This window comes from Salmo salar, chromosome 15 (genome assembly GCF_965601325.2).
Source record: "Salmo salar chromosome 15, fSalSal1, whole genome shotgun sequence".
In the NCBI taxonomy this organism is placed as follows: domain Eukaryota; kingdom Metazoa; phylum Chordata; class Actinopteri; order Salmoniformes; family Salmonidae; genus Salmo; species Salmo salar.
In genome coordinates, this window is record NC_138305.1 from 16040001 (window position 1) to 16060824 (window position 20824).

A 20824-nucleotide genomic window follows, 5' to 3' on the forward strand; every position below is an offset into this window, starting at 1 on the left:
TCTTTCTCTCGGTCTTTCTCTCACACACACACAGAACACACACACACACACACACACACAGAACACACACACACACACACACACACACACACACAGAGAACACACACACACACACACACAGAACACACACACACACACACAGAGAAAGGCTTGTGAAGTCAGCCACCACTCATTACGTATTTATTCCCGGTGTTTTTATTTTTCTATTATTTCTCTATTTCCTTTCTCTCTGCTTTGTTGGGTCCATAAGTAAGCATTCAACTGTTAGTCTGTGTTTTACATGTGACAAAATACAAACATGTACTACTTCCTCCACCAGGCCCGTACCTCCTCCACCAGGCCCATACCTCCTCCACCAGGCCCATACCTCCCCCACAAGGCCCATACCTCCTCCACCAGGCCATACCTCCTCCACCAGACCCATACCTCCTCCACCAGGCGCATACCTCCTCCACCAGATCCATACCTCCTCCACCAGACCCATACCTCCTCCACCAGGCCCATACCTCCTCCACCAGGCGCTTACCTGCTCCACAAGGCCCATACCTCCTCCACCAGGCGCATACCTGCTCCACCAGGTGCACACCTACTCCACCAGGCGCATACCTGCTCCACCAGGCCCATACCTCCTCCACCAGGCCCATACCTCCTCCACCAGGCCAATACCTCCTCCACCAGGCGCATACCTCCTCCACCAGGCGCATACCTGCTCCACCAGGCCCATACCTCCTCCTCCAGGCCCATACCTCCTCCACCAGGCCAATACCTCCTCCACCAGGCCAATACCTCCTCCACCAGGCCCATACCTCCTCCACCAGGCCCATACCTGCTCCACCAGGCCCATACTTCCTCCACCAGGCCCATACCTCCTCCACCAGGTGCATACCTGCTCCACCAGGCCCATACCTGCTCCACCAGGCCCATACCTCCTCCACCAGGCCCATACCTCCTCCACCAGGCCCATACCTCCTCCACCAGGCCCATACCTGCTCCACCAGACCCATACCCCCTCCACCAGGCGCATACCTCCTCCACCAGGCGCATACCTCCTCCACCAGGCGCATACCTCCTCCACCAGGCCCATACCTCCTCCATCAGGCCCAGACACTGCACTCAAACACAAATGCAATCTCATTACACACAACACACACACACACACACACACACACACACACACACACACACACACACACACACATACATACATACATACATACATAAAAACATAGACACACACAATACACAAAACAAAGACACACACACACATATTACTGTGACAGTAGTAATAAAGGAGTTTAACATCCACCCTCTCAATGACGCTGTTTATCTCAGTCATGAAAACACACGAACAATCACAAACACACACACACAAACACGCATGCACACATACATTCAGTCTTGTATAACTTTTTTGGGATAGCTGGCAGCATTCAGAATTTTGGATGAAAAGCGTGCCCAAAGTAAACTGCCTGCTACTCAGGCCCAGAAGCTAGGATATGCATATATTTGGTAGATTTGGATAGAAAACACTCTAAGTTTCCAAAACCGTTAAAATAATGTCTGTGAGTATAACAGAACTGAAATGGCAAGCGAAAACCTGAGGAAAATCCATCCAGGAAGTGCTATTATTTTGAAATGGGTGTTTTTCCATTGAAAGCCTATCCACCATTTAACCTCTTACATCTAGACGTTCCGCTAGCGGAACACCTGCTCCAATATCCAATGATAGGCGTGGCGCGAATTACAAATTCCTCAAAAATACAAAAACTTCCATTTTACAAACATATGACTATTTTACAGCATTTTAAAGACAAGACTCTCCTTTATCTAACCACACTGTCCGATTTCAAAAAGGCTTTACAGCGAAAGCAAAACATTAGATTATGTCAGCAGAGTACCCAGCCAGAAATAATCAGACACCCATTTTTCAAGCTAGCATATAATGTCACAAAAAACAAAACCACAGCTAAATGCAGCACTAACCTTTGATGATCTTCATCAGATGACACACCTAGGACATTATGTTATACAATACATGCATGTTTTGTTCAATCAAGTTCATATTTATATCAAAAACCAGCTTTTTACATTAGCATGTGACGTTCAGAACTAGCATACCCCCCGCAAACCTCCGGTGAATTTACTAAATTACTCACCATAAACGTTCACAAAAAACATAACAATTATTTTAAGAATTATAGATACAGAACTCCTTTGTGCAATCGAGGTGTCCGATTTTAAAATAGCTTTTCGCTGAAAGCACATTTTGCAATATTCTGAGAAGATAGCCCAGCCATCACGGCTAGCTATTTAGACACCCACGAAGTTTAGCCCTGACCAAACTCCGATTTACTATTAGAAAAGTTTGATTACCTTTGGTGTTTCTCGTCAGAATGCACTCCCAGGACTGCTACTTCAATAACAAATGTTGGTTTGGTTCAAAATAATCCATTGTTATATTCAAATAGCGGCGTTTTGTTTGTGCGTTCAAGACACTATCCGAAGTGTAAATAAGGGTCACGAGCACGGCGCATTTCGTGACAAAAGATTTCTAAATATTCCATGAACGTACTTCGAAGCATGTCAACCGCTGTTTAAAATCAATTTTTATGCCTTTTTTCTCGTAAAAAAGCGATAATATTCCGACCGGGAAAGCGTGTATACGTACAAAGGGAGAGAAAATAAAAGCATGGGATCCCCTCGTGCACAAGCCTGAGTCTCACAGTACTGTGACCAGCCACTATCCAAACGCGCTTCTTTTTTCAGCCAGAGCCTGCAAAGCCACGATTCAGCTTTTTGCCGCCTTTTGAGAGCCCATGGGAGCCGTAGGAAGTGTCACGTAACAGCAGAGATCCGCTGTATTGGATAGAGATAATCAAGAAGGGCAAGAAATTGTCGGACAGGGCACTTCCTGCATGGAATCTTCTCAGGTTTTGGCCTGCCAAATGAGTTCTGTTATACTCACAGACACCATTCAAACAGTTTTAGAAACTTTTGAGTGTTTTTCTGGGCAGGAGTAATAATGAGATTAAATCGGGTATGTTTTTTATCCAGCCGTGAAAATACTGCCCCCTAGCCATAACAGGTTAAAGGGATAGGACCCAGATTCCATTCCCTATAGCTTCCACTAGCTGTGAACAGTCTTTAGACATTGTTTCAGGCCTTTATTCTGAAAAATTAGGGAGAAAGAGCAGTTTCAATGAGAGGCCAGTGGAAAGTCCCCAACCTGTTTGGTGCGCAATCCCGAGAGCGTGCCTTTCGTTATTTTTCTTTTATATTGATGACGCTATTGTCCGGTTGAAATATTATCGATTATTTAGGCTAAAAACAACCTGAGGATTGATTATATACATCGTTTGACATGTTTCTACGAACTTTACGGATACTGTTTGGAGTTTTCCTCTGCCTCTTGTGACCGCATTTGAGCCATTGGATTACTGAACAAAACGCGCCAACGAAATTGAGGTTTTTGGATATAAAGAGGGACTTTATTGAACAAAGCAAACATTTATTGTGTAACTGGGAGTCTTGTGAGTGCAACCATACGAAGATCATCAAAGATAAGTGATTAATTTTATTGCTATTTCTGACTTTTGTGACTAATCTACCTGGCTGCTAACTGTTTGCAGTGTTTTGTATGCTGAGCACTGTCCTCAGATAATCGCATGGTTTGCTTTCGCTGTAAAGCCTTTTTGAAATCTTACACGGCGGCTGGATTAACAACAAGTTAAGCTTTATTTTGATGTATGGCACTTGTGATGTCATGAAAGTGAAATATTTATAGTAATTTCATTTGAATTTGGTGCTCTGCAATTTCACCAGAAGTTGTCGAGGTGGGACGCTAGTGATCCATAAGAAGATAACTAACCTTGTGGGGACACACAATTCAGTCCCATTCAAAATTGTATTTTTCCTAACTTCAAACTCTAAACCTTAACCTGTTAGGGCTAGGGGGCAGTATTTGCACGGCTGGATAAAAAAATGTACCCGATTTAATCTGGTTACTAATCCTACCCAGTAACTAGAATATGCATATACTTATTATATATGGATAGAAAACACCCTAAAGTTTCTAAAACTGTTTGAATGGTGTCTGTGAGTATAACAGAACTCATTTGGCAGGCAAAACCCTGAGACATTTTCTGACAGGAAGTGGATACCTGATGTGTTGTATTACCTTTAAACCTATGCCATTGAAAAACACAGGGGCTGAGGAATATTTTGGCACTTCCTATTGCTTCCACTAGATGTCACCAGCCTTTACAAAGTGTTTTGAGTCTTCTGGAGGGAGATCTGACCGAACAAGAGCCATGGAACGATGATGGCCCATTAGACACCTGGCGCGCGAGTTCATGTTGGGTACCCTCGTTCCAATACGTTATAAAAGAGAATGCATTCGTCCACCTTGAATATTATTCATGTTCTGGTTAAAAAAGGCCCTAATGATTTATGCTATACAACGTTTGACATGTTTGAACGAACGTAAATATATTTTTTCCCCTCGTTCATGAAGTGAAGTCCGGCGGGCTTAGATCATGTGCTAACAAGACAGAGATTTTTGGACATAAATGATGAGCTTTTTTGAACAAAACTACATTCGTTATGGACCTGTGATACCTGGAAGTGACATCTGATGAAGAGAATCAAAGGTAATGGATTATTTACATAGTATTTTCGATTTTAGATCTCCCCAACATGACGGCTAGTCTGTATCGCAACGCGTATTTTTCTGGGCGCAGTGCTCAGATTATTGCAAAGTGTCATATCCCAGTAAGGTTATTTTTAAATCTGGCAAGTTGATTGCGTTCAAGAGATGTAAATCTATAATTCTTTAAATGACAATATAATATTTTACCAATGTTTTCTAATTTTAATTATTTCATTTGTGATGCTGACTTGACTGCCGGTTATTGGAGGGAAACGATTTCCTCAACATCAATGCCATACTAAAACGCTGTTTTTGGATATAAATATGAACTTGATAGAACTAAAAATGCATGCATTGTCTAACATAATGTCCTAGGAGTGTCATCTGATGGAGATTGTAAAAGGTTAGTGCATCATTTTAGCTGGTTTTATGGTTTTGGTGACCCTGTCTTTGAATTGACAAAACATTACACACAACTCTTGTAAATGTACTGTCCTAACATACTCTAAATTTATGCTTTCGCCGTAAAACCTTTTTGAAATCGTAAAACGTGGTTAGATTAAGGAGATGTTTATCTTTCAAAGGGTGTAAAATAGTTGTATGTTTGAAAAATTTGAATTTTGACATTTATTTGGATTCAAATTTGCCGCTCTTGAAATGCACCTGCTGTTGATGGAGTGCACCATAGAGGTTAACCCCTTTGTATGAATGCTGTTCATTGACTACAGCTCAGCGTTCAACACCATAGTGCCCACAAAGCTCATCACTAAGCTAAGGACTCTGGGACTAAACACCTCCCTCTGCATCTGGATCGTGGACTTCCTGACGGGCCGCGCCCAGGTGATAAGGGTAGGCAACAGTACATCTGCCACGCTGATCCTCAACACTGGGGACCCTCAGGGGTGCGTGTTTAGTCCCCTCCTGTTCTCCCTGTTCACCCATGACTGTGTGGTCAAGCACGACTCAAGCATGACGACATATCATCATTCATTTTTGCTGATTACACAACAGTGGTAGCCCTGATCACCGACAACGATGAGACAACTTATAGGGAGGAGGTCAGAGACCTGGCAGTGTGGTGACAGGACAACAACCTCTCCCTCAATGTGAGCAAGACAAAGGAGCTGATCATGAACTACAGGAAAAGGCGTGCCCCATTCTCATCGACGGGGCTGTAGTGGAGCGGGTTGAGAGTTTCAAGTTCCTTGCTTTCCGATCACCAACAACCTATCATGATACAAACACAACAAGACAGTCGTGAAGAGGGCATGACAACAGCTTTTCCCCCTCAGGAGACTTGGAAAAGGTTCTCAGATCCTCAAAAGGTTCTACAGCTGCACCATCAAGAGCATCCTGACCAGTTGCATCACCACCTGGTATGACAACTGCTTGGCATCTGACTGAGGGTAGTGGGTACGGCCCAGTACATCACTGGGGCCAAGCTTCCTGCCATCCAGGACCTATATACTAGACGTTGCCAAAGACTCCAGTCACCCAAGTCATAGATGGTTCTTTCTGCTACTGCACGACAAGCGGTACCAGAGCGCCAAGGCTAGATCCAAAAGGTTCCTTAGCAGCTTCTACCCCCAAGCAATAAGACGGCTAAACAATGAATCAAATGGCCAGCCAGACAATTTGCTACTTGCTGTTTATTATCTATGGATAGTCACTTTACCCCTACCTACATGTACAAATTACCTCGACTAACCTGTACCCCCACACATTGACCCAGTACCGGTACCACCTGTATACAGCCTCATTACTAACCTGTACCCCCACACATTGACCCAGTACTGGTACCCCCTGTATATAGCCTCATTACTAACCAGTCCCCCCACATTGACCCAGTACCGGTACCCCCTGTATATAGCCTCATTACTAACCTGTACCCACACACATTGACCCAGTACCGGCTCCCCCTGTATATAGCCTCATTACTAACCTGTCTCCCCACATTGCCCCAGTAAGAGTACCCCCTTTATAGAGCCTCCACATTGACCCAGTACCGGTACCCCCTGTATATAGCCTCCACATTGACTCTGTACCGGTTCCCCCTGTATATAGCCTCCACATTGACTCTGTACCGGTACCCCCCTGTATATAGCCTCCACATTGACCCAGTACTGGTACCCCCTGTATAGAGCCTCCACATTGACCCAGTACCGGTACCCCCTGTATATAGCCTCCACATTGACTCTGTACCGGTATTCCCTGTATATAGCCTCCACATTGACTCTGTACCGGTACTCCCTGTATATAGCCTCCACATTGACTCTGTACCGGTACTCCCTGTATATAGCCTCCACATTGACTCTGTACCGGTACTCCCTGTATATAGCCTCCACATTGACTCTGTACCGATACCCCCTGTAAAAAGCCTCCACATTGACTCTGTACCGGTACCCCCTGTATATAGCCTCCACATTGACTCTGTACCGGTACCCCCTGTATATAGCCTCCACATTGACTCTGTACCGGTACCCCCTGAAAATAGCCTCCACATTGACTCGATACCGGTATCCCTGTATAGAGCCTCCACATTGACTCTGTACCGGTACCCCCTGTATATAGCCTCCACATTGACTCTGTACCGGTACTCCCTGTATATAGCCTCCACATTGACTCTGTACCGGTACCCTCTGTATATAGCCTCCACATTTACCCAGTACTGGGACCCCTGTATATAGCCTCCACATTGACCCAGTACTGGGACCCCGCAATAACATCTGCTAAATATGTGTATGTTACCAATAAAATTAGATTTGATTTAAACCTAACCCTAACAGTACCCCTAACCCATACCCTAGCCCTAACCCTAACAGTACCCCTAACCCATACCCTAGCCCTAACCCTAACCCTAGCTCCTAACCCATACCCTAGCCCTAACCCTGGTCCTTACCCATACCCTAGCCCTAACCCTAACAGTACCCCTAACCCATACCTAGCCCTAACCCTAGCTCCTAACCCATACCCTAGCCCTAACCCTAGCTCCTAACCCATACCCTAGCCCTAACCCTAGCTCCTAACCCATGCCCTAACCCTAGCTCCTAACTCATACCCTAGCCCTAACCCTAGCTCCTAACCCATACCCTAGCCCTAACCCTAGCTCCTAACCCATACCCTAGCCCTAACCCTAGCTCCTAACCCATACCCTAGCCCTAACCCTACCTCCTAACCCATACCCTAACCCTAGCTCCTAACCCATACCCTAGCCCTAACCCTAGCTCCTAACCCATACCCTAGCCATAACCCTAGCTCCTAACCCATACCCTAGCCCTAACCCTAGCTCCTAACCCATACCCTAGCCCTAACCCTAAAACTAACCCTAGCTCCTAACCCTGAACCTAATTCAAACCCTAACACTAATTCTAACCTTAACATTTAGAAATAGCATTTGACCCTGTTGGGACTAACAAAATATACTCAGTTGGTCCAATTCTTGTTTGTTCACCATTCTTGTGGGGACTTGTGGTCCCCACAAGTACAGTTAAAAACGTCCACACACACACACACACACACACACACACACACACACACACACACACACACACACACACACACACACACACACACACACACACACACACACACACACACACACACACACAGAGAGAGACAGAGAGACACAGTTTAGGTGAGTGGTATGTCAGTATAATATGGTATTGTTCAGGACTCTCTATAGGAACATTGGATTAAGTTTGAAGTCGTGATCCGTCCGGCCGACTCACCTGCTAGATCAATACGCCTGCTTCAAAGCTTCAGGCTTCACAGGGAAACACACTCTTATTAATTTATAGAAAATTCTAGAAAGTTATCTTCTGAAGGGAAAAACTTCCAACTCTGTAGTGGAGAGAGAGAATTATTAATAAAAGAGAGAGAGAGAGAAGAGAGGGAGGGGAGGGAGAGATAGAGGGAGGGGAGAGATGGAGGAGGGAGGGGAGAGATGGAGGGGGAGAGGGAGTGGAGGGAGGTGGGGGCAAGGAGAGAGAGAGCGAGAGAGAGAGAGAGAGAGAGAGAGAGAGGTGGGGCAGGAACGAGAGATGGGTGGGTCGGAAAGGAGAGAGAAAAAGAGAGCGAGAAAGAGAGGTCAAGAGCTCATGGGCTCCTGAGTTCTTCAAAAAAGAAATTTTGAATTAAAGTTGGATAAATTATAAACTTGGATTTTGTCACAAGGATTTATACAGGATACTAAACTCCACATCAAAACCTTCAATCCAAATCAAAATTCCATAACTAAAACCTTGATTTTGGACAAAATTAACTGAATGGATTATTACTACAAAAGACTATCAAGAAAAAAAACTTCTAACAAACCAAAACTTGCAGAAGAAACACAGAGGAAACCTGGAAATACAATCCAACACAAAACTGAGTGAGTATTGTTCAGTCTGAACCTACAGTGCCTTCGGAAAGTATTCCAACCCCTTGATTTTTTCCACATTTTGTTAGGTTACAGCTGTAAATAGCCCACCCAATCTACCTACCTCATCCCCATACTGTTTTTATTTACTTTTCTGCTCTTTTGCACACCAGTATCTCTACTTGCACATCATCATCTTCTCATTTATCACTCCAGTGTTAATCTGCTAAATTGTAATTCTTCGCTGCTATGGCCTATTTATTGCCTACCTCCTCATGCATTTTGCACACACTGTATATAGACTTTCCTTTTTCTACTGTGTTATTGACTTGTTTATTGTGTTATTGGCTTGTTTATTGTTTATTGTTTATTCCATGTTATTCCATGTGTAACTCTGTGTTGTTGTTTTTGTCGCACTGCTTTGCTTTATCTTGGCCAGGTCGCAGTTGTAAATGAGAACTTGTTCTCAACTAGCCTACCTGGTTAAATAAAGGTGAAATAAAAATAAAAAAGCTTGGCACACCTGTACTTGGGGAGTTTCTCCCATTCTTCTCTGCAGATCCTCTCAAGTTGTCAGGTTGGATGGGTAGCGTTGCAGCACAGCTTTTTTCAGATCTCTCCAGAGATTGGGACACTCAAGGACATTCAAAGACTTGTCCCAAAACCAATCCTGCATTGTCTTGGCTGTGTGTTTAGGGTCGTTGTCCTGTTGGAAGGTGAACCTTTGCTGCGTTCGTCTTTGCCTCAATCCTGACTAGTCTCCCAGTCCCTGCTGCTGAAAAACATCCCCACAGCATGATGCTGCCACCACCATGCTTCACCTTAGGGATGGTGCCAGGTTTTCTTCAAATGTGACACTTGGCATGCAGGCCAAAGAGTTAAATCTTGATTTCATCAGACCAGAGAATCTTGTTTCTCATGGTCTGAGAGACTGTAGGTGCCTTTTGGCAAACTCCAAGCAGGCTGTCATGTGCCTTTTACCGAGGAGTGGCTTCCTTCTGGCCACTCTACCATAAAGGACTGAATGGTGGTGTGCTGTAGAGATGGTTGTCCTTCTGGAAGGTTCTCCCATCTCCACAGAGGAACTCTAGAGCTCTGTCAGAGTGACCATCGGGTTCTTGGTCACTTCCCTGACCTTCAATGCACAGAAATGTTTTGGTACCCTTCCCCAAATCTGTGCCTCGAATCAACCTGGTCTTGGAGCTCTACGGACAATTCCTTTGATGTCATGGCTTGGTTTTTGCTCTGACATGCACTGTCAACTGTGGGACCTCATATAGACAGGCGTATGCCTTTCCAAATCATGTCCAATCAATTGAATTTACCACAATTGGACTCCAATCAAGTTGTAGAAACATCTCAAGGATGATCAATGGAAACAGCATGCAGTTGAGCTCTTTTTCAAGTATCATAGCAAAGGGTCTGAATACTTATGCAAATAAGGTATTTCTGTTTTTTCTTTTTAATACAGTTGCAAGAATTTCTTAACCGGTTCTCGCTTTCTCATTATGGGATACTCTGTAGATCGCTGAGGATTTGTTTTTATTTCATCTATTGTAGAATAAGGCTGTAATGTAACAAAATGTGTAAAAAGTCAAGGGGTCAGAATTTTTTCCTAAGGCACTGTACTTCTGAAGCCAAAAAAGAAAAGACAATAATCTCTACATAATTTTGTTATATTAATCTAAATAAATAAGGCTACTAAGCTACCAAGCTGCTAGGACAGAACAGACCTGGCTGCAACTTCAATTAGCCCTGAATTGTGAAGTCAGTTGTGTGAAAACCCTTGAGCCTAACAATAGCAGCAGGGGCATTTGAATCCCCCATCCTCTGCACAGAGATAAAAAAAATAACACTGCACGGAATATGTATGAGAATAAGCTCCTCAAGGACAATCCAGAGACACTATTTGCTGACTGCGACAAAGACAGGAACGTAAGCAACTTAATTTTCCGCACAGATCATCCCCTGGCATGGCACAGTGCTATAAGCGCACACTGCCCCTATGTAAAGAGAGAGGGTTTTGGCCCAGGGTGGAAACTCAGAAAACTAGACATTGTGGAAATTGGCAATTCGCTCGGCACACGCATACTCAGGCTGACTGGCTCTCGTTCAGGCAAATTAGAAATAAGTGCACTCAGGCTATCCGGAAGGCCAAAGTTAGTTACTTTAAAGATCTCTCTCTCTTAATGATATCACAAAACAACAACTGTTGGACATGGTTATTCTTTAAATACCCACGGACCATTCTCAATGTTTGGATTACAGAAATAGTGTTTCATTATCCTTATCCTTATTATTCATTATAAACTTGACCCCCCCAAAAAACATCTGGGTCAGATGGTTTAGACCCTTTCTTCTTTAAGGTTGATGACCCTATCATCGCCAAGCCTGTCTCTCCTCTCTGGGGAGGTTCCCATTGCTAGGAAGGCAGCCACAGTGCATCCTTTATTTAAAGGGGGAGATCAAGCTGATCCTAACTGTAATAGGCCAATTTCTATTTTGCCCTGTTTATCAAAAGTGTTGGAAAAACTTGTCAACAATCAACTGACTGGCTTTCTTGACGTCTATACTATTATCTCTGGTACACAATCTGGTTTCCGCTCAGGTTATGGATGTGTCACTGCAATCTTAAAGTTCCTAAATGATGTCACCATTGCCCTTAATTCTAAGCAATGTTGTGCTGCTATTTTTATTGACTTGGCCAAAACTTTTGATACGGTAGACCATTCCATTTTTATGTGCCGGCTAAGGAGAATTGGTGTCTCTGGAGGGGGAGGGCTTTGGTCTGGTTAGCTAACTAACTCTCTCAAAGAGTGCAGTGTATAAAGTCAGAACATCTGCTGTCTCAGCCACTGCCTTTCACCAAGGGAGTACCCCAAGGCTCGATCCTAGGACCCACGCTCTTCTCAATTTACATCAACAACACAGCTCAGGCAGTAGGAAGCTCTCCCATCCATTTATATGCAGATGATAGTCTTATACTCAGCTGGCCCCTCCCCGGATTTTGTGTTAAACACTCTACATCAAGGCTTTCTTAGTGTCCAACAAGCTTTCTCTACCCTTAACCTCTTGGGGCTAGGTGGGACGCTAGCGTGCCACCCGTGGTGCACTCCATCAACAGCAGGTGCATTTCAAGAGCGGCAAATTTGAATCCAAATAAATGTCAAAATTCAAATTTTTCAAAAATACAACTATGTTACACCATTTGAAAGATAAACATCTCCTTAATCTAACCACGTTTTACGATTTCAAAAAGGTTTTACGGCGAAAGCATAAATTTAGAGTATGTTAGGACAGTACATTTACAAGAGTTGTGTGTAATGTTTTGTCAAGTCAAAGACAGGGTCACCAAAACCATAAAACCAGCTAAAATGATACACTAACCTTTTACAATCTCCATCAGATGACACTCCTAGGACATTATGTTAGACAATGCATGCATTTTTAGTTCTATCAAGTTGATATTTATATCCAAAAACAGCGTTTTACTATGGCATTGATGTTGAGGAAATCGTTTCCCTCCAATAACCGGCGTCACAAATTAAATAATTAAAATTAGAAAACATTGGTAAAATATTATATTGTCATTTAAAGAATTATAGATTTACATCTTTTGAACGCAATCAACTTGCCAGATTTAAAAATAACCTTACTGGGAAATCACACTTTGCAATAATCTGAGCACTGTGCCCAGAAAAATACGCGTTGCGATACAGACTAGACGTCATGTTGGGGAGATCTAAAATCGAAAATACTATGTAAATAATCCATTACCTTTGATTCTCTTCATCAGATGTCACTTCCAGGTATCACAGGTCCATAACGAATGTAGTTTTGTTCAAAAAAGCTCATCATTTATGTCCAAAAATCTCCGTCTCGTTAGCACATGATGTAAGCCAGCCGGACTTCTCGTCATGAACGAGGGGAAAAAATATATTTCCGTTCGTTCAAACATGTCAAACGTTGTATAGCATAAATCATTAGGGCCTTTTTTAACCAGAACATGAATAATATTCAAGGTGGACGAATGCATAGTCTTTTATAACGTATTGGAACGAGGGTACCCAACATGAAGTAGCGCGCCAGGTGTCTAATGGGACATCACCGTTCCATGGCTCTTGTTCGGTCAGATCTCCCTCCAGAAGACTCAAAACACTTTGTAAAGGCTGGTGACATCTAGTGGAAGCAATAGGAAGTGCCAAAATATTCCTAAACCCCTGTGTTTTTCAATGGGATAGGTTTAAAGTCAATACAACACATCAGGTATCCACTTCCTGTCAGAAAATGTCTCAGGGTTTTGCCTGCCAAATGAGTTCTGTTATACTCACAGACACCATTCAAACAGTTTTGGAAACTTTAGAGTGTTTTCTATCCATATATAATAAGTATATGCATATTCTAGTTACTGGGTAGGATTAGTAACCAGATTAAATCGGGTACATTTTTTTTATCCAGACGTGCAAATGCTGCCCCCTAGACCCAACAGGTTAACCTTGTACTGAACACCATCAAACAAAAGTCATGTGGTTTGGTAAGAAGAATGCCCCTCTCCCCAACAGTGTGATTACCACCTCTGAGGGTTTAGAGCTGGAGGTAGTCACCTCATACAAGTACTTGGAAGTATGACTAGATGGTACACTGTCCTTCTCTCAGTAAATATCAAAGCTGCAGGCTAAGGTTAAATCTAGGTTTGCTCTATCGTAATTGCTGCTCTTTCACCCCAGCTGCCAAACTAACCCTTTTTTAAATTAAATGTATTTCACCAGGTAGGCTAGTTGAGAACAAGTTCTCATTTACAACTGCAACCTGATCAAGATAAAGCAAAGCAGTGTGACAAAAACAACAACACAGAGTTACACATGGAATAACATGGAATAAACAATAAACAAGCCAATAACACAATAAACAAGTCAATGACACATTAGAAAAAAAAGAAAGTTTATATACAGTGTGCAAAAGGCATGAGGAGGTAGGCAATAAATAGGCCATAGTAGCGAAGAATTACAATTTAGCAGATTAACACTGGAGTGATAAATGAGCAGATGATGTGCAAGTAGAGATACTGGTGTGCAAAAGAGCAGAAAAGTAAATAAAAACTGTATAGAGATGAGGTAGGTAGATAGGGTGGGCTATTTACAGATGGACTATATACAGCTGCAGCGATCGGTTAGCTGCTCAGATAGCTTATGTTTAAAGTTGGTGAGGGAAATAAAAGTCTCCAGCTTCAGCGATTTTTGCAATTCATTCCAGTCACTGGCAGCAGAGAATTGGAATGAAAGGCGGCAAAATGAGGTGTTGGCTTTGGGGATGATCAGTGAGACATACCTGCTGGAACGTGTGCTACGGGTGGGTGTTGTTATCGGGACCAGTGAACTGAGATAAGGCGGAGCTTTACCAGTGGGTCTGGCGATGAATATGTAGCGATGGCCAGCCGACTAGAGCATACAGGTTGCAGTGGTGGGAGGTATAAGGGGCTTTGGTAACAAAACGGATGGCACTGTGATATACTGCATCCAGTTTGCTGAGTAGAGTATTGGAAGCTATTTTGTAGATGACATCGCCGAAGTCGAGGATCGGTAGGATAGTCAGTTTTACTAGGGTAAGTTTGGCGGCGTGAGTGAAGGAGGCTTTGTTGCGAAATAGAAAGCTGATTCTAGATTTGATTTTGGATTGGAGATGTTTAATATGAGTCTGGAAGGAGAGTTTACAGTCTAACCAGACACCTAGGTATTTATAGTTGTTCAGGGTGGTGATGCTAGTCGGGTGGGCGGGTGCGGGCAGCAAACAGTTGAAAAGCATGCATTTGGTTTTACTAGCGTTTAAGAGCAGTTGGAGGCCACAGAAGGAGTGTTGTATGGCATTGAAGCTCGTTTGGAGGTTAGTTAGCACAGTGTACAAGGAAGGGCCAGAAGTATACAGAAAATGTAATCTGCGTAGTGGTGGATCAGGGAATCACCCGCAGCAAGAGCGACATCATTGATATATACAGAGAAACGAGTTGGACTGGGAATTGAACCCTGTGGTAACCCCATAGGGACTGCCAGAGGTCCAGACAACAGGCCCTCTGATTTGACACACTGAACTCTGTCTGCAAAGCAGTTGGTGAACCAGGCGAGGCAGTCATTAGAGAAACCAAGGCTATTGAGTCTGCCGATAAGAATACTGTGATTGACAGAGTCGAAAGCCTTGGCCAGGTCGATGAAGATGGCTGCACAGCACTGTCTTTTATCAATGGTGGTTATGATATCGTTTAGTACCTTGAGCGTGGCTTAGGTGTACCCGTGACCGGCCCTGATTCAGATGACCATCCTACCCATGCTAGATTACGGAGACGTAATTTATAGATCGGCAGGTAAGGGTGCTCTCGAGTGGCTAGATGTTCTTTACCATTCGGCCATCAGATTAGCCACCAGTGCTCCTTATCCTGTTGGGGCTAGGGGGCAGTATTTTCACGGCTGGATAAAAAAACGTACCCGATTTAATCTGGTTACTAATCCTACCCAGTAACTAGAATATGCATATACTTATTATATATGGATAGAAAACACCCTAAAGTTTCTAAAACTGTTTGAATGGTGTCTGTGAGTATAACAGAACTCATTTGGCAGGCAAAACCCTGAGACATTTTCTGACAGGAAGTGGATACCTGATGTGTTGAATTACCTTTAAGCCTATGCCATTGAAACACACTGGGGTTGATTAATGTTTTGGCACTTCCTATTGCTTCCACTAGATGTCACCAGCCTTTACAAAGTGTTTTGAGTCTTTTACTGTGAGATCTGACCGAACAAGAGCCATGGAACGGTGATGGCCGATTAGACTCTGGCGCGCGAGTTCATGTTGGGTACCCTCGTTCCAATACGTTATAAAAGAGAATGCATTCGTCCACCTTGAACATTATTCATGTTCTGGTTAAAAAAGGCACTAATGATTTATGCTATACAACGTTTGACATGTTTGAACGAACGTAAATATATTTATTCCCCTCGTTCATGACGAGAAGTCCGGCTGGCTTAGATATGTGCTAACAACACGGAGCTTTTTGGATATAAATGATGAGCTTTTTTGAACAAAACTACATTCGTTATGGACCTGGGATTCCTGGAAGTGACATCTGATGAAGAGAATCAAAGGTAATGGATTATTTACATAGTATTTTCGATTTTAGATCTCTCCAACATGGCCCTTTGTCTGTATAGCAAAGCATATTTTTCTGGGCGCAGTGCTCAGATTATTGCAAAGTGTGATTTCCCAGTAAGGTTATTTTTAAATCTGGCAAGTTGATTGCGTTCAAGAGATGTAAATCTATAATCCTTTAAATGACAATATAATATTTTACCAATGTTTTCTAATTTTAATTATTTAATTTGTGGTGCTGACTTGACTGCCGGTTATTGGAGGGAAACGATTTCCTCAACATCAATGCCATAGTAAAACGCTGTTTTTGGATATAAATATGAACTTGATAGAACTAAAAATGCATGCATTGTCTAACATAATGTCCTAGGAGTGTCATCTGATGGAGATTGTAAAAGGTTAGTGCATCATTTTAGCTGGTTTTATGGTTTTGGTGACCCTGTCTTTGAATTGACAAAACATTACACACAGCTATTGTCAATGTACTCTCCTAACATAATCTAACTTTATGCTTTCGCCGTAAAACCTTTTTGAAATCGGACAACGTGGTTAGATTAAGGAGATGTTTATCTTTCAAAGGGTGTAAGATAGTTGTATGTTTGAAAAATTTGAATTTTGACATTTATTTGGTTTCAAATTTGCCGCTCTTGAAATGCACCTGCTGTTGATAGGGTGCACCACGGGTGGCACGCTAGCGTCCCACATAGCCCCAAGAAGTTATAGGACACATGACTGCACTCTATACACCTCTGTCATCTCTGTATACCCGTGCTTATTTATAAAACCCTCTTAGGCCTCACTCCCTCCAATCTGAGATACCAACTGCAGCCCTCATCCTCCACATCATCCTCCACATCCAACACCCTTTCTGCCAGTCACATCCTGATAAAGGTCCCCAAAGCACACACATCCCTGGGTCGCTCATCTTTTCAGTTCGCTGCCGCTAGCGACTGGAACGAGCTGCAAAAAAACACTCAAACTTGGCAGTTTTATCTCCATCTCTTCATTCAAAGACTCAATCATGGACCCTCTTCCTGGCAGTTGTGGCTGCTTCGCGTGATGTATTGTTGTCTCTACCTTCTTGCCCTTTGTGCTGTTGTCTGGGCCCAATATTGTTTGTACCACATTTTGTGCTTCTACCATGTTATGCTGCTACCATGTCAAATCAAATTTTATTGGTCACATACACATCGTTAGCAGATGTTATTGTGAGCGTAGCAAAATGCTTGTGCTTCTAGTTCCGAAAGTGCAGCAATATATAACAAGTAATCTAACAATCCCACAACATCTACGAAATACACACAAATCTAAGTAAAGGAATGGAATAAGAATATATAGATATATATACATTTGACATCGGGTGCTATAGGTGTCCTGGAGGGCAGGTAGTTTGCCCCCAGTGATGCGTTGTGCAGACCTCACGACCTTCTGGAGAGCTCTACGGTTATGGGCGGTGCAGTTGCCGTACCAGACGGTGATGCAGCCTGACAGGATGCTCTCACTTGCGCATCTGTAAAAGTTTGTGAGGGTTTTAGGTGACAAGACAAATTTCTTCAGCCTCCTGAGGTTGAGGAGGCGCTGTTGTGCCTTCTTCACCAGACTGGCTGTGTGGATGGACCATTTCAGTTTGTCAGTGATGTGTACACCAAGGAACTTAAAACGTTCCACTTTCTCCACTGCTGTCCTGTCAGTGTGGATAGGGGGGTGCTCCCTATTCTGTTTCCTGAAGTCCATGATTATCTCCTTTGTTTTGTTGACGTTGAGAGAGAGGTTGTTTTTCTGAGACCACACATTTTGAGTGCCCTCACCTCCTCCCTATAGGCTGTCTCGTCATTGTCGGTAATCAAGTCTACTACTGTTGTGTCGTCTGCAAACTTGATGATTGCGTTGGAGATGTGCATGGCCACACAGTCATAGGTGAACAGTGAGTACAGGAGGGGGCTGAGCATGCACCCTTGTGGGGCACCAGTGTTGAGGATCAGCGAAGTGGAGATGTTGTTTCCTACCTTCACCATCTGGGGGCGGCCCGTCAGGAAGTCCAGCACCCAATTGCACAGGGCGGGGTTGAGACCCAGGGCATCAAGCCTAATGATGAGCTTGGAAGGGTATTATAACATTAAATGCTGAGCTGTAGTCAATGAACAGCATTCTTACATAGGTACTCCTCTTGTCCAGGTGGGATAGGGCAGTGTGCAGTGGCGATTGCATCGTCTGTGGATCTATTGGGGCGGTACACAAATTGAAGTGGGTCTAGAGTGACAGGTAAGGTAGAGGTGATATGATCCTTGACTAGTCTCTCAAAGCACTTCATGACGACAGAGGTTTGCGCTATGGAGCGATAGTCATGTTGTGTTGCTACCACGTTGTTGTCATGTTTGGTTTGCTAGCATGCTGTGTTATCATGTATTGCTGCCATGCTATGTTGTTTTCTTAGGGCTCTCTTTATGTGGCGTTGTGGTGTCTCTCGTCGTGATGTGTGTTTTGTCGTATATTTTTATTTTAATCCTAGCCCCCGTCCCCACAGGAGGCCTTTTTCTTTTTGGTAGGCTGTCAATGTAAATAAGAATTTGTTCTTAACTGACTTGCTTAGTTAAATAAAGGTTAAATAAAAATAAAAACAACCTCTGTCAATGTGTACAAGTCTGGGACAGTAATGGTGCAGTTCCAGCAGTACTTTTACGGGATCAAAGGAAAAGCTCTCTCTCGGTGACGACTCCCCCATCCTGAGTGAGTCTGATCACACCACTTCAAACTGTCCTGCAGACGAGGATAGTCAGCTCCTCAGCACTGAACACACCCAGGTCCCACAACTGCACTGCTCTTCCATCACTGAAAGGGATACATTCAAAGAGCTGGAGAGAGACATAGTGGAGCTCAGAGATCTAGTCCACACAAGACAGAACAAACCACAAAACAGACCAGCACAACAACACCCTCCGAACAAGTCTTGAAGGGCTAAAGGTGGAGATGGACAGCTGTCTGAGAGAGCTGGCTAAATTCCGGACTGAGGTGAGAGAACTGAAGGAGGAGGGAGAGGAACACATGGCACAGATAACAGAGGAACACTTGGCATAGATAACAGCACTGAAGGAGAAGGTGAGAAAGTTGAGATGTGACAGAGAGCAGGACACTCCCCCAGAGAAGCCAGCAGAACAGCCCACCTCAGGCCCGGACCACAACCTCAACACCACAATGGGACAGACAACACAGGACCCACCAACCCAGGGGACAGACAACACAGGACCCACCAACCCAACAGACCCCACCTCCTCCTAACAGCCCCCCTGTCAGCTCCCCAGATAGCCCACCTGACAAACCCCACACATCCATTGAGGACACATAAAAGCCAGAGATTGTGCTCTTCATTGACTCAAATGGTAAATACATGCAAGAGAATAAACTTTTTCCCAAACACAAAGTGGCTAAAGTTTGGTGCCCAAACACTAGGCATGCCCCTGGAGCTGTTGTCAGAGGAAAACTAGGGTCCCCCAGTCACATCATAATTCAAATGGGCACAAATGACCTGAGGGCCCAGCAGGAAAGGGTGGCCACAGCACCCAAGGGAGTGTTTGAAAAAGCTTCTTCCACTTTCCCCAATGCACACAAAGTTCTTCACCCTGCTTCCACGAAAAGACACCCTACAGCAGGTGAATGCAAGCATTTCCCGGGACTGTGCCTCAAAACCTAACGTCTTCCAGGCCCACCACTCCACCCTGGACTTGAATAGCCTTCACAACCAGGTTCACCTCTACAAGGCAGAATTCCCAACTTTTGCCAGGATGTCACCCTCAACCGCAGCCCCAGCACTTCACACACGAGCAACAGAGCAAAGGACACCCCTCCCTGACAACAAGACACCCTCCCAGACCTGCGAGACCAACTACTGAAGGACCTGTACCGAGAGAACCCACGCCAAGAGGACCCAAACCACAGCTTCACCAGCCGCACCCCAACCAGCTGAGACCACCCCAAACAAACACTGGCCACACCCTAAATAGTCCCCCCCAGATCAGACCTATGCCCCTTCTATCCCCCCATGCCCCCGCATCAAGGACATCAACATCACAGCCGCACATAAGGCCGTGAGGAGAGCAACAGGCCCAATCCCCACTATTACACCTGCCCAAGCCCCATCCTGTGACCTAACAGCTATGTATCAGATGCTCAACATGCTCTGCTCACACCTACTGTAATGGTCCGGGCCTAAACCACAAAAAAACAACACTAGACACTAGGGAACACAAAGCTTTTACCATCTCATCCTGGAATATACAAGGACTGGGGTCATCTGCCTTTGGCCTAAAAAGCAGGAACCTAGATTTCATCAAATAAATCAGAAATACAGACATTGTCATCCTACAAGAAACATTGTATAGAGGAGACGGACCCACTGGTTGTGCTTTAGGTTACAGAGAGCTGGTAGTCCCATCCATCAAACTACCAGGTGTGAAACGGGGAAGACTCAGGGGGTATGCTAATTGGTATAGAGCAGACCTAACCCACTCTATTAAATTAGTCCTAACAGGAACATTTTACATCTGGATAGAAATGAATAAGGAAATTATCTCAACAGAGAAAAATGTCCTCATGTGTGCTACCTATATCTCCCCAACAGAATCCCCATACTTTAACCCTGTAAATAACACATTTTCATTGAGTGCACACTGTGCACCCCC